General features: G+C 42.0%; 1 protein-coding gene and 1 long non-coding RNA gene across 2 annotated transcripts in view; both read right to left on the reverse strand.

Moving 5' to 3' along the window:
• The window catches only part of Rhogef2 (Rho guanine nucleotide exchange factor 2), a 249,483-nt gene that overhangs the window by 89,371 nt on the left and 139,959 nt on the right, over positions 1-20,153 (reverse strand). The gene's annotated exons all lie outside the window — the stretch shown is intronic.
• LOC139779527 (uncharacterized) lies at positions 16,028-19,037 on the reverse strand. The gene is made up of 2 exons (XR_011719915.1): positions 17,682-19,037; positions 16,028-16,157 (listed from the first exon to the last, which is right to left on the reverse strand). It is a non-coding gene; the product is annotated as an uncharacterized lncRNA (long non-coding RNA).

Consider the following 20,153-nt stretch of genomic DNA (forward strand, 5'->3'; position numbering starts at 1 on the left):
AGCAGACAACAGTTTGTGTTTTTGGTTAAAGCAGAGAATACCAGCTGTAGGAGTCAATTTTTGAGCCGTCTGTGTAGAAGACTATTGAGTCTTGAATGATTGGACCAAACGCTTGCATGAAAATATTCTGTACCGAAGCCTTAGGAACTCTGTCAATCAGGTTCAAAAAGTCAGAGGCTGGACGATAAAGAGTGGGGGCAAGTAATATAGAGTGATATGAATGCTGGTAGGGGGAGAGGGCCACCTTAGAGTGAATGTAGGGCAGCAAAGATTTAATTTGTAAGAAAAGTTCGAGGAGTGGAAATTTTTTACGACAGTATTCCAAATCTGGTGGTTTGTCTTGTGCTGTTATAGCCAATTGAAACATAGCTTCTATTACAGGGTGGTTAGTGATCGATAAAGATTTAATGAGATATTTTGTTGCTAAATGTTTTAGGCGTAATTTGAGAGGAGGTTCTTTGGCTTCGGCAAACATTGTGTTAATAGGAGTGGATATGCGATATCCTAGACAAGCCCTGATGGCCTTATTTTGGATTATTTCGAGGCGGTGAAATTTGGGACTGGACTTAAGGGAGAAGATGTGAGAGGCATACTCTATATATCCCCGTAGAACGGCTCGATAGATGTTGAGTAGAAGTTGAGGATGGGATCCCCACCAAACCCCCCTCAGTGCCGAGACCACGTCCGCAACCTTCCTGGCCTTGTTGATTACCGAGTCCATGTGCTGTATACCTGTGAGCTGAGGGTCGAGAATAACTCCAAGAAAGCGGACAGAATCCGTGGGGTGAATAATGTCTTCGCCTATTTGGATTTTAAATTGATTCAGGTTAAAAATTTTTTGTTTGGAGAAAATCGTAAGTTGAGTTTTACTTGGGGATATCTCTAGGCCTCGATAATAAAGATAGTTGGTAATACTCGCGAGGGATAACTCGATCCAGCGGATGTCCTTTTTGATCCTTCTGGCAGAGGCAAAGATGACGATATCGTCCGCAAATTGTAAAATCTTCACCTTGGGATGCAGTAAAGCGGCTATGTTTTTGAGATAAAAATTAAACAGAAACGGGCTGAGCACCGATCCCTGAGGAGTGCCCTTACGAGAGATGCGAGGAGAGGAGAGCTTGCCTTGGACAACAAATTGAACAATTCTTTCCAAGATGAGGTTCTGCACGAATTGGCACGTTTTGGGCGGAAAATCTGCTAACACTAAATCCTTGAAAGCACCTTTGATGTCGATGAAGAGGGCTGCGGTGGCTTTACCAAGGAGGTTGTTATTATGGATTTCGGTATTGAGGATTGTGAGGTTATCGGAACATGACCGGAATTTGCGGAATCCAAATTGGTGATCCGGAATGAGGTTTGATGTGCCAGATTCGACGCACCAGTGGATACGGTTCAAGATCATTTTTTCTAGAAGTTTAAGCAAACAGGAGGTGAGAGCAATCGGATGAGCTCCTTTGCCATGGGGTTTGGGAATTAGGTACACCAGAGAATCAGCAAAAATATTATTGATAATTCTTAGGAGTTTCTTGAGGGAATTGGGAAGAGCTTTGAGGATTCTGTAGTCTATTCGATCAAATCCCGGACTGGAGTTGCTCTTGCATGTGTTGAGAGCATGGTGGAACTCGTTGAGTTGGAATGGGCTGTCAAGCCATTGGAGAGGACCATCAGGAGTTTGATTGTTGAAGAGATTAAGACGATCAGCTGTACAGGAAGGGGGAGTTATATTCGACATTGTTTCCTCAGCGAGAGAATCATTAATCGACGATGAGTCACCGGAGGGGGCCAGTTTGCGGTTCCGGAACCTTTTGATCATTTTCCAGATCGACGGTGTGGGAGTCATGAAGTCCAGCGATTTGCAATAGCTCTTCCATCCTTCCCTTTTAGCCGTTTTCAGAATTTTACGAGTGACGGACACTTGTTTGCGGTAGACATGAAAATTATCGACGGTGGGGTTTTTACGGTATGTCTTACACACTTTGCTTCTAGCTTTAATCGCCTCCTCACATTCCGCGTTCCACCAGGGGGCGGGGGGGCGGTTGTGGGTGCTATTTTGTTCGACACGGTTACCGTTAATGGGTCTCGTGGATGCGGAAGGAGGAGAGAAAGCGTCGATGGCTTCCTGCAACGAATTAATGAAAGTATCGTATTGTTTCAAAGGTTCATTATCGGCGTTACTAAGGACCAACGTTTCAATTTCATGGGATTTGTTGTGAAGAGAGGAAGTGAGGGCGTTGAGTTGTTCTTTGGTTAGTTTGTATTTGTGGGAAAAGATACAGTTTGTCTTGACTTTAGCGTTGACTGTAATACCAATCGGACGATGATCACTGCCTCGAGTGTCGTTAAATACTCTCGTATTGAGAAGAGGAGCAAAGTTGCAGGAAGCTATGACTAAATCGATCAGGGATGGAGTGATGCCTGGAGGAGGGATAAACGTAGGTGTATTTGGATTAAGTAACATGAAAGGAAAGCGGTCCAGTAAGTCCATAATGACATGTCCTGCAGAGTTAGAAGAAGAGGCCCCCCAATAGGGGTGGCGGGCATTTAAGTCTCCTAGTAACAAGGAATGAGGGAAAGAGTTTGCCAGATTGAAGATCATATGCCAGGTTTTCTGAGGACAAATACCGACAGGATGCCTGTAGAGTCCGATGAGAGCTGTACAAGTATTATTGACAGAAATCTTGATACCGATGGCTTCGACAGAATCATCCGTTCTTGAAATGCTATCAAGGTTAATATGGGAAACGTTTATATTGTTGCGAATGAGTAAAGCTATACCTTGACGACCGACATCTCGGTCTTGGCGGATCACTTTGAAGCCGGAAATAGGGAAGGAGTGAAGAGGGTTGAGAAGGGTTTCCGATAGGAAAATAATATTATGGGATTCCGATAGCTTTGCAATGTCAGGCTTCCTGAGAGCAGCTCCCCTACAGTTCCAATAAATAATGTTAAAACTAGGTGGGGTTGACAAACTAGCGGTGTTAATCGGCATTTAAAGACCGTAAACACCTTGAATAATGGTGCATAACTGAAGCACCGCCTTATAAAATTGTGAATCTTTAACTGCAGGGTAAAAATCGGGAAGGTTGCGAACAAAGTCAATAATAATTTTAACGAGGCCAAGAAGGGACTCTAAAGAAAAGGAGAAGTTAGAATTAGGAGGCGGGTTACTTGCCCTATCGTTAACCGGTGAGTTGTCATACTTAAAATTAGGATATTGGGAGTCATAAGTTTGCTCCCTGCCGTGAGGGGAATTGAGACAGGCATTGTGCGCCTCTCTGAGATTGTATTGTCTAATGTTGGAGTTATTTTCTTGGGAACGACTTTTCGGAAAGATACGTTGAGGAGAAGGAGAATTCAAATTATTTTAATTACGAGGAGGAGAACCGTTTTTTAGGATCCCTGCAAACGACTGTAGAGGTGCAGGGGGGGTACTATTAAGAGAGGGCATAGGGTTAAAGTTAAAACGGATGCTTCTTTGAGAATCCGAGGAGCTCAGGGAACCTGAGAGAGAAGGATAAGAATCCGAGGAACTAAAATCTGGAGGGGGAGAATAGATAGAAGATTGGTTATTTTCTACTTTATTGCGAGCCTCCAAATAAGGGATGTTTTGTTCAGCTGCTATTTGAACAATTTGTTTTTGTTTAATAAAGACCGGGCATGTTGGCGCTGTGGGGAGGTGTTCACCTTTGCAATTGATACACAAGGGAGGTAAGTTGATTCTGAGGCAATCCTCTTTTTTAGCGTGTGCCTCTAACGTACATCTGCCGCATCGCGCCTTGCTACGGCAGCTCAAGCTGATGTGTCCGAAACGGAAACAGGAGAAGCATATTTGTACTTGAGGAATGTAAGGTTCCACTTTAAGCTTAGTTTTGAAAATAGAAATCTCCGAGGGGAGAATTTGGCCTTCAAATTTAATTAAAATTGTTTTGGAAGGTTCAAATATTGATTCTCCGTTTCTTTTAACGCGACGGTTAAGGCGTTGAACGAAAATAATTTTCGCGGAAGATTCTATTTCCTGCTGAATTTCGTTGTCTGAGAAACATAGCGGGATGCTCTTGACTAGGGCAATGCGCATGATTTTAAAAGATGGTATGAAAGCCACTAGGTTGAATTTTTTAAGTGATGGGTGACCAATGACTCGGTTGCCCGCTTGGTGCGATTCGAACTTAGCACGGACCTTATTATTCCCGATTGTATAAATGTTTTCATCTAGCTCATTAATGATTTTGGAAATCAAAAGAGAATCTGGGGCGACATTAGATTCCGCGTATTGGAAATGAACGATAAATGGCGGCAGATCAGTGGCAGTGTAGCGATTAGCTTCTCTACGATACTTTTTGCTGGATGAGACAGAGGGGGAGGAGGAGGACGATCCTCCCTCAATTAATGTCGAACTATCTTCGGATGCGCGTTTAGTTCCCCTCCTCACCTCAGGGTTGAGATCAAAATCCATGCCCGAATCCGAGGGGGGATTGTTATCTTTGCTAAGAACGGTCGGAATAACATCTGACGGTATCACTGTATCGCTATTTTGATCTTTAGGTACTAAATTGACTGCGTCGTCTCTGTCGGTGAAATTCGACACCGCACGTGTCGAGGCCGTTACCGCGCGGCTTGTATTATCAAGAATGGTCATGTTCGGTTTATATGGAACTATCGAGTCGTTACGGGGGCGGGGGGGAAGGGGTGGAGATCCATCCGTCCCCTTTGCCGTCCCAGAATTGCGTTTCATGGGTTTCTTGACTTTATTTTTTCCCCCCATGAGTTTGTCTAAACTATCCTGCGAATCGTTCGCCGATTCCTCGGAATAATTACGTTCCCTCGACGAAGAGCGAGAGCGAATTAATGAGGAATTGTTGAGGCTCACGGGCAAGCGGCTCAAAATTGCTTCTCGATTATCAGGATTATTAGTAAAATCATTGAACTCACTTAGGGAGGCTTAAATCCTTTGCTGAGTGAGGGAAACCTCGCCAGGATCGAGAATGCAAGAGGCCGAGGCCGTCTGCATCTCCTCGTTGCATTGTTCGCCTTTAGAATGTTCTCGCGAAGTTAGCACTGCGATAGAATGAAAAAGGAAAATTTCTCAAAAAAAACCTCGAAATATCGAGTAAAGAATAACGTCCGCTTAATACAAATCACACTCGCGGCGCGAGGAAAGACCGACCGGCACGATACTGCACGGGCACTACGACGGAGAATCACGGGAGAGAGGGAACGACTTCCGCACGCTACCGTGGCTCAAGCGCGAATCCGGCTTCCAACCGATGAAAGTGACTTTCATAGACCGAGAAATGAGTGAATATGCTCGTGAGTTGTCGATCGTGGTTGCGAAAGGAAAGTGGGGGACTATTAAAGGAGTCATAACGGAGGGGGGATAGTATGAGGGGTGCCGTTGGTTGGTCGTGCGCGCGCGCAGAGCGCGCGAACTACAAATTGATATCAGCTGTTTTGCAGAAGGACATAATAAGTCGACAAATCTTATTTAAAGGTTTCTTTAATACTGCGAAGACATCCTCGCATTGAGGGCCCGCGTTGGTTTGGATCGCGATTCGGAGGTGGGTAGCCTTAGCGCTAGTAAGCGGACAATGAAAAATGATGTGGTTAATGTCTTGTATCGGATCCCCGCAAGCGCATGAGCCGTCGTCGATTATGTTTACGGAAAAGACTGTGATTCAAATTATAATGATTCGCTCTTAGTCGGGATATGGTAACTACAGCGTTTCGTTTTAGACCTGATCTATAGTACCAAGGTTTAGGAGCATTGATATATATTGTGCGGAAGAAGTGATTGCCTTTGAGTCGAGCTCTATTGAATAAATAGTTGTGGAATTCCGTGGATAATTTTTCTTTTTGCTGAATAAACAAGTCAGAGTGGGGTAGCTTAAAAGAAGGGGTGATGTTACCGAAACGGATGGCTTTCTTAGCGAGTACATCAGCAATCTCGTTGCCCGATATGCCTTTGTGTGATGGAATCCAAATAAATTGAATTTCTTTTCCGCGTGTTTTTGCCTTGATTAATTTGCTTTTTATAAGTGGGATGAGATAATTGGAACGGCATGTAATAGGGTTTGAGAGAGCATCGAGGACACTTTTAGAGTCAGAGACGATGGTGTATTTGGTCTCGTTTAGGTCAAACGTTAGAAGCACCGCGTTGTATATTGCCCAAGCTTCGGCCGTAAAGACCGAAGCCTGGGCGGGGAGTTTAAACATGAGGCTGCGTTGGAGCTGAGGAGAGAAGCACGAAGCTTCCACCCAGCAACCGGAATCTATCTTGGAGCCGTCAGTATAGAAAACCACAGTGTTTTGCATAATAGGACCAAAGGCTTGCTGGAAGACATTTTGGACGGTGGATCTGGGAATTCTGTCGATCAGATTGAGGAGGTCAAGGTCTGGACGGTAAAGTGGAGGGGTAAAAAGAGTAGATTGATAGGAATGTTGAAAGGGGGGAGGAGCCACTGAGGTATGTAAGGAGGTTTTTAAAGGTTTGGTTTGAAGGAAGATATCTAAGAGGGGAATTTTGTTTTGTTGGCAGTAGGAGTTTGCCTCATCTTCGCGCGCTGTGATTGCAAGTTGGAAAAGGGTTTCAATTACAGGATGGTTGGTGATGGAAAAGTTTTTTATAAGGTATTTGGTTGCTAGGAATTGGAGCCTTAGTCTGAGGGGGGGTTCTTTGGCCTCGGCGAACATAGTATTAATTGGGGTGGAAATGCGGTATCCGAGGCAGGTTCTGATGCCTTATTCTGTATGATTTCAAGAGGGTGGAATTTGGGGCTAGATTTCAGACTAAAGATATGAGAAGCGTACTCAACGTAGCCTCGCAGAACTGCGCGGTAGATATTGAGGAGGAGCTGTGGGTGGGATCCCCAACAGACCCCCCTCAAGGCTGAAATGACGTCTGCAATCTTGCGAGCTTTGTCGCAATAACTGACTCTAGGTGTGGATCGCCAGTGAGCTGAGGATCAATAATGATCCCCAAAAAGCGAACTAACTTGGAAGGAGAGATTGTGTCGGTACCGATGTTGATTTTAAATTCTTGTAGGTTGTGAATTCTCTGCTTGGAGAAGATCATTAACTGAGATTTGCTGGGCGAGATTTCAAGGCCTCGGTAGTAGAGGTAGTTTTGGATATTGGCGAGAGAGTTTTCAAGCCAGCGAATTGCTTTGTTGATACGTTTGGAGGAGGCGTATATCACGATATCGTCTGCGAATTGGAGAATCTTGACCTTGGGGTGTAATCTGGAGGCGATATCCTTGAGGTAAAAATTGAAGAAAAATGGACTTAACACGGAGCCTTGGGGGGTGCCCTTGCGAGAAATGCGGGGGGTGTAGAGTTTGCCCTGAATTACGAATTGTACCAATCTTTCAAAAATGAGGTTTTTGGACCTAAGTCGTCTACAGACGATTCCGAGTCTCGACATCGAACTCGCGAAACTCATGTTCGACCGTTAGACGCCGTGCCGTCGTAAGCGGTGAGATCCCGACGACGGGCAAAGGCGCCGTACGGCAAACCGGGCTCGTGCGACGACCGGCCCGCGAGGACCGGCCGCCTAGTAGTGTGTCACATTGTTTTGAGCCTTTCGACTCACGAGATTCCTAGAGATATCATTGCCACCTTTGACTAGAGAGGATACGGCCTTAGAGGCGTTCAGGCATAATCCCACGGATGGTAGCTTCGCACCACCGGCCGCTCAACCGAGTGCGTGAACCAAATGTCCGAACCTGCGGTTCCTCTCGTACTGTCTCGTACTGTCTTGGTTTTTTAAAAATTGACAAGTTTTAGTCGGGAAACCGGTGTCGATGAGATCACTAACTAGGATACTGGGGACGACATTGTCAAAGGCCGCTTTGATATCGATAAAAAGGGCCACGGTGGCCTTTCCTAGCAGGTTGTTTTTGTGAATTTCGGTAGTGAGAATGGTAAGGTTATCAGAGCAAGACCGAAACTTGCGGAAGCCGTATTGGTGTTCTGGGATTAAATTTATTGTGCCTGATTCGGTGCACCAGTGGATGCGGTTGAGGATCATTTTTTCCATGAACTTGAGGATACAAGAGGTGAAGCAATTGGTCGAACTCCTCTGCTATGCGGTTTGGGTATGAGATATACAAGGGAGTGGGACCAAGAGTCAGGGAAGATGCCTTCTGTGAATAGATTGTTTAAGATTCTGAGAAGGACTTTTTTAAGGGAGGGGGGGAGGGCTTTTAGGATTTTATAATCAACACGGTCGATGCCAGGACTGGAATTTTCTTTTGACGAGTTTAGGGCGTGGTAGAGTTCGCTGAATTGGAAGGGATCATCAAGCCATTTGAGAGGGCTGTCTGTGTCATTGCGATTATCGAAGAGATTAGTATGTTCGGCGGAGCAGGCTGGCGGAGTGATGGTGGCCATTGCCTCTTCTGCTAAGGTGTCACAAATGGAAGACGAATCGGAGGAGGGGGCTAGTTTACGATTTCTAAACCTTTTGATCATTTTCCAGATTTTGGGTGTGGGAGTCGAGGGAGTTGCAAAATTTCTTCCATCCCTCTCTCTTGGCGGTTCTCAAAATTTTTCGGGTTTCAGCAATTTGGCCACGGTAAATCCGATAGTTTTCGACAGTTGGGTTTTTTCGATACGTTTTGCAGGATATGCTTCTGGCCCGGACTGCCGCCTCGCAGTCCGCGTTCCACCAGGGAGAGGGAGGAGATCGGTTTTGAGAATCGTTCATGTTTATATGTTTGTTTGAAAAGGAGTTTTGGTTAGAAGGGGGGGGGAGTGGAAAGTTCTCCGGTGATTTCCTGTAGTTGATCCATGAATATCTCGTATTGAGTTAAAGGTTCGTTGTCGGTTACTTAGAGAACCCGCGTTTCGATGTCTTGTGCACGGAGTTGAAAAGCGCAAGAGAGAGCTTTGTACTGTTCTTTGGTGAATTTGTATTTGTGGGAAAATATGCAATTGGTTTTGATTTTAGCATTGACAGTGACTTCCACGGGTCAGTGATCACTGCTGCGTGTATCATTGAGTATTTTTACATTTAGAAGAGTTGCAAAGCTGCAGGAGGCGATGGCGAGATCGATGAGTGAAGGAGATATACCTGGGGGAGGAATGAAAGTTGGAGTGTTAGGATTTAACAAGGTAAATGGAAATCGATCAAGGAGATCCATAATGACTCGACCCGCTGAGTTGGGTGTTGGGGCTCCCCAATATGGGTGGTGGGCGTTGAGATCGCCCAATATGAGGGACTGAGAAAAGGAATTAGCCAAGTTAAAGATTTTTTGCCAAGTGTTCTGAGGACAAGGGCCACCCGGATGCCTGTAGAGTCCGAAAAGTGCCGTACTGGTAGAGTTGACGGAGATTTTTACACCTATAGCTTCGACTGATTTGTTAGAATTTAGGATGTTGTTGAGATTAATGGGAGAATAGTTAATGTTGCTGCGGATGAGTAGCGCGATGCCTTGTTTGCTCACGTCACTATCGTGGCGTATAGTGTTGAATCCGAAAATAGAGTATGTGTGATGCGGTTTCAGGAAAGTTTCTGCAAGAAAGATGATATCGTAGGATTCGCATAGTTGTTCGACGTCCGATTTTTTATGTACAGCCCCCCTGCAGTTCCAATATAGGATGCAAAAACTAGAGAGCGGGTTCGAATGAGAATTGCGGGAAGGCATTTACAATCCGTAGACACCTTGAATAATGGTACATAGCTGAAGTACCATATTATAGATTTGCGATTCTCGGACTGCAGGGATAAAATCTGGTAAGCTGCGGATAAAGTTGATGATGGCTTTGGCAATAGTGATAAACGAATCGTAAAGTGGGGTAGAATCAGAATTTTCTGCAAGCCTGGGAAAGGTGAAAGTGGCGGAATGTTCGTTTGTATCTCTATCCCTACTGTTGGGAGAGATGAGATAAGTATTATGCGCTTGTCTAATTTTAAGATTTTTGGCCGAATCTGTACTACTAGGGAGGATCTGACTAGATGGGGAAGTATGGCTAATAGATTTGTGCGGAGGTCCGTTGAGGATTCCTGCGTACGTAGGCGGGGATGCCGAGGGGGAGCTGTGGGGGGAGGGTATTGAACTGAGGTTAAATCGAAGGCTTTTTGGAGAGCGTACCAAGCTGGGTGTGTTTGAGAGAGAGGGAAATAAATTGGAGGGGCTAAATTGAAAGGGAGGAGATTGACAATTTTCAACTCTATTGCGAGCTTCTAAATATGGAATATTTTCTCTGACTGCGATGTCGATTATTTGTTTTTGTTTCACAAAAACGGGACAAGTGGAAGACGTGGGTATATGATCGCCCTTACAATTAATACATAGGGGAGGTAGATTTTTTCTGGGGCATTCCTCTTTAGAGGTGTGTGCTTCTAGCGTGCATTTACAGCAGCGTGCCTTGCTGCGGCAGTTCGAGCTGATGTGTCCAAACCGGTAGCAAGAATAGCAGATCTGGACTTGGGGAATATACGGTTCCACTTTTAGCTTTGTTTTAAATATGGAAATTTCGGAGGGAAAAATTTGCCCCTCAAATTTGATCATAATAGTTTTGGAAGGAGAAAACGTAGATTCTCCATCCTTCCTAATGCGCCGATTAAGACGCTGGGCGGATAGGATTTTAATGGAAGACTCGATTTCCTGAGAAAGTTCTGTATCCGAGAAGCAGAGCGGAACATCTTTGACGATAGCTATGCGCATTATTTTAAAAGACGGGATGAATGCGAGTAAATTATGCTTTTTAAGCGCGGAGTGTTCGATGACGCGATTTGCCGCTTGGTACAGTACCCTCCATAAGTTTGAAAACACTCTATAAAATGCAATATACAGGAAATAGTACATAATAAAATCAATATATTTTGCTTTGTAAGTGTTTATTTAACTAAAGAAAACTAAAATGAAGGTATACATACATACATACGTTATCCGACAGGCTTTTAAAATAAAGAATTTCCATTAAATTTTACATTCCTCAAAGTAACCACACCTTTTGCCTTAATGACTGCCTTGCATATTCTCGGCATACGGTGGATCAACTTTCGGAGTTCAGTCGAGATACGTTTCCATTCTTGCTGGAGAACTTCCCAAAGGTGCACCTGTGACTTGTGATTCGCTGTTCAACAAATTCAACTCCGAGCACTTCGGTGTCGCGAAATGATCATCCAACATATTTTCGGCATGTACAAGTGTTGCAAGTGTCCCAGGTGGAAATATATATCATCATTTAAACGTCTTACGATATATTCATACCAAAAATCTGCACAGATCGCTGCCGTGTGATTATTTACCTGTAAATAGTCGCACGTTCGGCATCTGTTAAAGAGTGTTTCCAAACTTATGGAGGGTACTGTACGTGTTGAATTGAGCTCTGACTTTATTGTTTCCGATCGTACGGATTTCCACGATGTCCTCTTCGAGGGATTCGCTGATAATTTTTGAAATTAATAAGGCATCGGGAGCTTTGTTAGTTTCCGCGTACTGAAAGTGGACAAGAAAAGGCGGAAGATCTGTGGAGGTATATCGGTTTGCCTCTCTACGGTGTTTTTTGGAAGATGTCAAAAGGGAGGAGGATAACGAGCCTCCCTTATTTACGGATATGTTATCTTCAGTTGGGCGTTTTACGCCCCTTCTTGTGTCATTATCGTGATTAGCGGAATCGGTTTCCATAGCGGAATCCATGGGAGAATCACGTTTTGTATTATGACTCGCAGCCGCGGCTTCGGGAATTAACGCGTTGTTTACATTATGATTTTCCGACAAATTGTTTTGCTCGGGGTCTTTGCTGGGGCCCGCGTTGTAATCTGATACCCCGCATGGGGAGGAGAGCGCGCGATTGTTATTGTCTAGCACGGCCATATTCGGTCTATGCCGAGCTGTGAAGTTAATTTTTTCTCGTGAGGAAGATAGGCTTGTATCGTTTTTATCGCGAGGATCTTTGGAATTATGCTGCTTGCTAGGCTTATTCTTAGTTTTCTTCCCTCCTATTATAGCGACCGAATCTACGAATAAGTTCACCGAATCGTTATCAAAATCCGAAGAAGAATCGCGTTCTCTCGACGGAGAGCGAAAGTGTATGATATGAGAATCGACGAGGCTCGCGGGCAAGCTGACCGCGTTATTATTGCAATTACTTTTAGCGAATTCATCAAACCTGCTCAACGGTGCGGAAATTCTTCGTTGCGTGTGGTTGTCTTCGCTGGGATCGGGAATGAGAGTGGCCGAAGCCCCCTGCATTTCCTTGCTGGGCTGCGTATCAAACGAAGAAACTCGCAAAATCAGCTCTAATAAACTTAAAATTCCGGTTATTCCGGTAATAGAACGCAAAGGCGCGTATAACGCGTCTACTTTAACACCCGCACGACACGAGAACCGATCAACACAGAAAAACTCGATATGGCACAAGATCACGGAAGAGAAGGAACGACCAAACGTCCGCACGCCACCGTGGTTCGAGCGCGAATCCCCAGCGCGCTGAACGCTCTGTCTGCACTAAGCGCACACGCACACGACGCACACGTACATATATTCTGTCTCTTTTCAATAGTCTCAAACGCCATCTATCGATGCAAAAAAGAACCGTAGGGGAGACCGGAGCGAAGTCGTCACTATTTTTTTGGTACCGATTTTTAACAACAAAACAAATAATTTTAGTAAAATGTGGTATACCGTTGTAAAGAGTGAACCCTTGGTTACAAAATTTATAAGGACATTTTTGGTCTACGTCGCTTTGTTCAACTGGTATAGAATAAAAACGACAAAGGTGCAAAAATTGAAATGTCAAAATTGCCGGGGCGGAGTCGTCACTCCATTCTCGGACTGAATTTTAAATGAAAATTCATAATTCCGATCATAAAAAATGATAGAATACATTTTATTAATTATTTTTTAATAGAAAAATGGAAACATTAATTAAAAACACGATGGCGGAAAATAATTACAAGAAAAGCGCGCACTTATGTGCCCTACGCTCGCACGAAATGCACTGTTTCTCGTCAGCTCTATTCTGTCATCTCTGAGCACACGCAGCACATATTATCCAAGTCCTCGCCAGAATCCGACCACTTCTGCTTCTTTGACTTTGATTTTCGCCCGAAGCCTCCATGATATGGCTTGGTGACGACTTCGCCCCGGACACAGATTTTAAGTTTGATCGCTCATGAAATATTAGAAATCAACGAAAATAAAAAATTTTTACTGGATTCGTATTCAGCATGCATTACTCTTCAGAATCACTTATCTCGAGATTCGGAGAGAAAATAATATTTAAAATATTTAAAATTTTCGACGCGCAAAAAATTTTATTTTTACCTCCGAAAACACGTTTGCCTTAATGAAAATCACAACATGGCATATAATCTTACTAAACACCGTTGATCACATGGGCACCATAAGTAGTGTTTACAATATTAATGGCGAGTTCACACAACATACAGATTTCGAGATAATTGTAGTGACGACTCCGCCCCGGTTTCTCCTAGTTTTTAACATATTTATGCATTTTCTGAAGAGTTCCCGGTACTAGCAATGTTGTATAATTTTTTAGTAAATTATACAATGGTGCTAATGCTTGGACTCTTTAGAAAATGCATAAATATGTTGAGAATTATGCGAGAACTGTTTTAGAAAACTAGAAAAGTTAGAACTCCGATATTTAGACTACAATAATGAATAAATAGTCTTTCTTGATTATATCTGGTAATTAATGTGTTAATACGACGTTTCAATCAAAATTCGGATCCTTCTTAAGTGTATAAAAGAATTGTTCTTACAACGACATTCATTGGTCATGACAATGTACCCGCAAGTCAGATCTAAAGACTAGAGAAAAAGAGTATTTTTTTTATAACGATAGTGACTTAAAAAAGAAGTGTCAAAAAACTTACATGCTTTGTGCGTTATATGGTAAAATAACATGGTAAAATTATAAAATAGATGTATAGGAAGCGTGTTAGAAAGCACGTCTGCACACCTCAGTTACTGACTAAGCAATAAACAATTTATGACAAATGAAGGTTAGCTACCTTTATAATAGCCCTTATTATTTTGTCATATATTGTTGTTAAATTCTCGGTGTCCTTTTGAAGATTAATCACTTGTCTTCTTTCTATAAAGAAAAAAAAATCTGCGATTTCTCTCTTTTTACCATGTTTTTCTTTATAAGATTTTTGTTGCAGACCAATTAAAATCGTGATTGAACTCAAGCCGATGCTTACTTATTACCGAGTGGTTATTGATTTGCAGCTTGCTTTCTTATGTCATTTTTATGTTTGTTCAAAATTGGCGCTTAATAAAAGCGATATTCACGATATTCACTATTTACGATCGTTTCTAAGACACGAAGCGAGTGAGCGAGTGTCAGGCTGGCGTCCCATGAAGCGGATAACGCGGAAACGGAACGAGCGTATTACCAATCACAGGACCGTTTCGACGGAATCTTTGACAGGGTTCTATCAGAACGATCCGGTGATTGGTGATACGCTCGTTCCGTTCCGCGTAATCCGCTCCATGGAACGCTAGCCTCATTCTTCTTTGCGTATCGATCAGCGGCGGCGTTTTTAAAACAAAAAAAGAGTTTCTCTTACGTTCTCGAAACGTTCATTCCTGTTCGTGAGACGTCTCGTTACGAAAAGAAAAGTTTTTTTTTCTTTTTTCTTTTTAAGTTTAGTGGCAAGATTTATAACCGCGAACCAGCACGAGGGAGACTATACGACCCCGGATTACCCGGCGGTTTACCCCCCAAAGAATTGCCCGGCAGTTTAATTCTATAAAGATTGCCCAGCGGAGGTTTCAATCCCAATCCGTAGTCTGATCACGGCTTAAGAGGCAGACGAATAACAAACGGAGTGGACCGGAAATTCATTAGCGGAAGCCAAGATCGACTCGCCGAGCTACTTTCAAATAAGTGTTAACCCTCGTAACAGATCAGGGCACGGCTTCTGTAAAGGAAAGTTGTCGTCCTGAGATCAGGGATATTGTTTTCGTCCTTCGGCTCTGGTAACTCTTTCTAGCCGAAGGATCGATCTCACGAACATTACAGAAGCCTCCCTGTACACGTCTTTGAAGTTCTTGTGTTCAATTTCTCTATAAGACAGTTTACAGACCAGGGTTTCTTTTCGTCTTGCAGAACTCAAATATCAAAGCGTTCCTTATTCAAATTCTGAAATTCTTGTATTCTAGTCTGCAAGACAGGTCTGTAATGTTCAAATCTCTTTCGTTCAGTTATACTAACTAGCACTATTGTAAAGACTAAATCTCTTTCGCTCAGTTATACTCACTAGCACCATATGTACAAGACAAGTCTATAAAGATTAATTCTCTTTCGCTTAGTTATACTAACTACCGATATATTCGTTTATTAATTTAAGTTCTGTTTCTTTAAAAGCACGTAATAAACTTCTAATATATTTATTAGTTCTCTATTTCCCTTTTCTGGTCGTTCATACACATTTAAGGGGATGCTGGAGCCGCAGGCGAACTCGATCAGCGTCGATAAAGAAGTGCTCACCGACTATATCTGTCCTTGTATAGACAAAGATATAGACAAGGATAGCACGCTACATTGCACGCACACATACGCACGATACACATCGAAATTATACTTTTATATTACGCTTCCAAATCTTGATTTGGGGGGTTTATCGATGTTTTTATTGTTGTACAATTCAGGGGAACTTGTTTTCGTGTTCGTACCAATGGTATATCTCTTATATGAAATACATCTTGTGACGAGCTGACAGCTCGCCGCAACTCGAGACGCCATATTGGGATAAAAGTAGATAAGGAAATCTGTACTTCCGTAATTTTTTCTCGTTTTCTATATAAAATCGGAGTTCCCCTGAATCATTAATGTATGTACTGCAATTCTGGAGAAAGATTTTTAATTCTGTCAAATATTAACAACGCTACGTTTCGACAAAAAAATGCCGGTAAAACAGACGGCTCCAGCATCACCTTAAGGGGGTAGCATACTCAAGCGCCCGAAAAAAAAGTGATTTTTTAAAACTGTTGTATTCAGAATCTACAATTGCAATCAATTTAAAACTTTTTTTGCACACTGGTATAACTCTTAGACAATACAGAAAAATTTTATTCATGAAAAATTATTTAAACAAAAGATATAGCAGATCTTGTTGAGCGCCTTAATTCGAAGCACCAAATCGGTGTGCAATCTCTCGATCGCAAAAATGATCCAATCTGAAAATTTCAAATGATTTTGTAATCTATATACCCACATTTTCTATATGAATAAGCGCAAAATTTAAAAAATTAAAAATTTCAATTTTTAAAGCAATTTAAAAAAGAACCGATTTTTCGCATTAAAAAATCGGTAAAAATGGCCAATAAAATTTTTTTTAACAATTTTTTAAAAATAATAGAAAAAACCTTTATCCGCCAGCGATTAAAAAACGAATAGGATCATTTATTGCTCGACTACCTGGCTACAAATATCTTACAAATAATTGCTTCCCGACTAAGTTAATGAACAAATTTATATACAATAGATTATTGCAACTGAAAAATAGAAAAGATAGTGGAGATGGTAGTCTGGATGTTTCCTTTGACACGCGTAAGCATATAGTTATTCCGTATATCAAGGACTTAAGCGAGGGTTTATGTCGTGCCTTAAAAAATGTCGGATTGAAAGCATTATATACGATACCGAAGAAACTTAACTCGGTTATCAAAAGAGGCAAGGATAGATTGACAACGAGCAAAGAAACTAACATTGTTTATCAAATTGATTGTAAAAATTGTGAGGCTTCGTATATAGGGCAAACCAAGAGGCATCTTGAGACTCGAATCAAGGAGCATTTTAATGATATTAAGAGGCATTGCAGCAATCACTCTGTTGTAAGCAAACATAGGCTACAAAACAACCATGACTTTAAGTGGTCAGAGCCTAAAATTTTACACAAGGAGTGTATCACGAGAAAAAGAGAGATTGCTGAAATGTTTTTTATAAAGAGGCATAATAACGTTATTAATCTTCAGAGAGACACAGAGAATTTAAACTCTGTATACGATGGCATCATTTCGTCGGTTTAATGTTTATATTATTGGTTCTTGTGTCAACCTTTGACTCCTTGATTCTTTTTCTTTGTTAACGTTCAGTCTCCTGAGTGCTTCCACTCATGTAACATCACGCACTGGGGAGTTTAACCGGAGATGCTTAATTGTGGAATCTCAATGTTCAAGACATGTAAGAATCTTTTGTTCGCATTTCTCTCTCAGTGGTATTGGTTTTATATGAGTGTTCTCTCACAGTTGTGTTTCGTGATAATGCGGGGACATTCCCATGAATGCAAGGAGGTCTTATATTGATTATGACGAGTCATCTTGACGATTAGGTAATGCTCTTTATTTAATGACTAATTTTTAATTTATTAAGTTGATACATCGTGACGTTTCATGCATTTCAGACGGCACTTGATAAGGGCTCTAACCGTGAGCCGAAACGTTGTGCACCGAATTATATTTGTAGCCAGGTAGTCGAGCAATAAATGATCCTATTCGTTTTTTAAAAATAATTTTCTATTCATATAGAAGATAATTATGTATTTTCAAAGTATGTTAAATTTCAAGTCAATCCGTTTATTAGTTTTTGAGTAATCGTGCACACCAATTTCAAAAACATGTTATCGACAAAAACGCGTTTAAAGTTTTCGGTACAAAAATATAAGAAAAAAAGTTGAATAAAGAATTTTTTTGGGAACTCACGGCTTTAGGTCAGTCAATCGGCAATTCCTGGACCATATAGTACGCCCTCAGCTTCCTCAAACAATAAACCCAAAAAACCCATAAAACCGTTACGGCTTACTGCGCGCCAAAGCGTACCTGAGCGGCAACTGCGTGCTCACATACCTGCTCGGAAAAAGGCTCGGTCGGTAGACTTACCGAATTTCGAAAAACCAAATATAGAGCCGATATCACAGTCTCCGATTAACGTGATCCTCCGATTAAACTCACTCTTCGTCTCTTTCTAGGGGGACAGTTAGAAAGAGATGCAGAGTGAGTTTAATCGAAGAATCACGTTAATCGGAGACTGTGATATCGGCCCATAGCCCCGTATTCTACAGATGTTAGGGAGTATTTTAAACAAAAAAAATCACTTTTCTGAGTAGGCTACCCCCTTAAATCCGGCAACTATATTCTTTTATATTAAACAATGTTCTTTAATTCGAGTTTCGAGATGTCTTTTCGTTTGTCCCATATATGTCGCACTACAATCTGAGCAGACAATCTTATACACTAATTCAATTTGTTTCATGCAATACAATCTGTCCTTTCCCTTTCTAATAACATTATTAAGTTTTTTAGGAACCGTATATACAACATCAAAGCCGCGATTGTTTAAAATACTGCGGATACTTTCACTATAATCTTTTATGTAAGGGATGGTTATAAAATTTGCTATCTTGTCATTATCAATTTCAGTCGTATCATGCATATCATGTATAGCCTCCCGGTATTTAATATCTTTCAGTCGTTGGTTAATGCATTTGTTAATAACGTGCACAGGGTAAGAGTTGTTCCTGAGAATTTCTTTCACAATTTCGATATTTGTCATGTTAAACCGTTTGTCAGAAAGTAAGACCGTACGGTCGACGAGGTCCGTAATTACATTCTTTTTGTAGTTTTCATGGTGGTTCAAAAAGTAATTGATGTAACGGCCAGAAAAAGTTGGTTTTCGATACCAATTTGTAATTAGTGTGTTACCGTTTCTGATGACCGTTGTCTAAAAAATTTATCTCTTTATTGTTCTCGATTTCGCACGTGAATTTCAACCGTGGATGATAGCTATTGAACGCATTAAGTACCTCATCAATATTTATTCTTGGGATTATCGCGAATACATCATCTACGTATCAAAGAAATGTAGAGATCTTAAATAAGGTACTAAGGCAAGAAGTCTCTAAGTCATCCATAACTATATCTGTAAGTATAGGAGAAAGTGGAGAACCCATAGGACTACCGAAGATCTGTTCGTAAATCTGTCCGTTAAACTTGAAACTAAATCTCATGAAGAAAGGATGCTATATTATATAAAAGACTACCAAGTGTCGAGACGATAATGCGTAGTGGAAAGCCCTTTTTCCCTCCCCCTCCTCCCCCTCCCTTCCCCTCACACAGTTTTGCGTCTTGGTGGATGGAGATATTAGAGCCAATTTGCTCCCGCATATTGATTTGTTCAAGGAAGACCTAAATAAATATTATAATCGTTTTATTGGTATTTTGAGAGGCGCGGTAGACCGTGCCTCTGGTAGACGACGCGACGGGAACAAAGGCGGTTGCCCTGTTGACCCCAACAAGCGAAAAAGACCCCACAGATGGTGGGATGAGGAATGCGACCGTGCCAACCAAAATAGAAAACTTGCTTTCACGGCATTTAAGAGAAGTAAAAGCGTATCTCTTACACTCAGCGTATCTTACACTCATGGGTGGAATACAGAAGATTGTGCGCTCTGGCCAGAAAGACGTAAAAAGGAAAATTTTGAAAATTTCTGCAAGGAAATTAACAGGTTTACAAGTTTGAGTTACGTGTGGAATACCATGAGAATTCTGAAAAATGCCAGAAAAAATGTAAAGTGGAATAAATGTCAAACAAATAATAGAGAGGAGGAAATTAAAAGGGAAATCGACAAGCTTGCTCCTCCATGCGTGGGTACGGAGCCAGTATGTGACTTTGGTGAGCTATATGAGGATGCCGCTCTCGAGTCTTCGTTTCAGCGATCTGAGCTGGATAGGGCCATCGACATGGTAAGAAGGAATTCTGCCCCTGGGATGGACGGTATGGAGTACAGAATGATTAGAGAACTTCCGGAGGTTGGTCGCATATGCTTACTTAAGCTGTTTAACATTGTTTGGTCTACAGGTACTTTGCGGGCTGATTGGTTGCAGTACCAGGTTGTGTTCATTGACAAGGTCGGTCGAGAGAAGGTTCGATCAATCTCTCTGTCGTCATGCATGGGCAAATTAATGGAACGTATGATTAACGAGAGACTGATCTGGTGGGCGGAAAAAGAGAATAAATTCAGCAAGACTCAAAATGGTTTCAGGAGAGGTAGATCATGCGTCGACAACTTAGCCAAAATTACTTCGGACATTCGATCATCTATGTGCGTAGAAATATACTTTGACGGCTTTCTTGGACGTTTCGTCAGCGTACGACAACGTGGATTACCGCATTAT

Source organism: Temnothorax nylanderi, unplaced genomic scaffold (genome assembly GCF_030848795.1).
Source record: "Temnothorax nylanderi isolate EJ_2023f unplaced genomic scaffold, tnyl_v1.0 TNYL_tig0229_pilon, whole genome shotgun sequence".
Classification (NCBI taxonomy): Eukaryota; Metazoa; Arthropoda; class Insecta; order Hymenoptera; family Formicidae; genus Temnothorax; species Temnothorax nylanderi.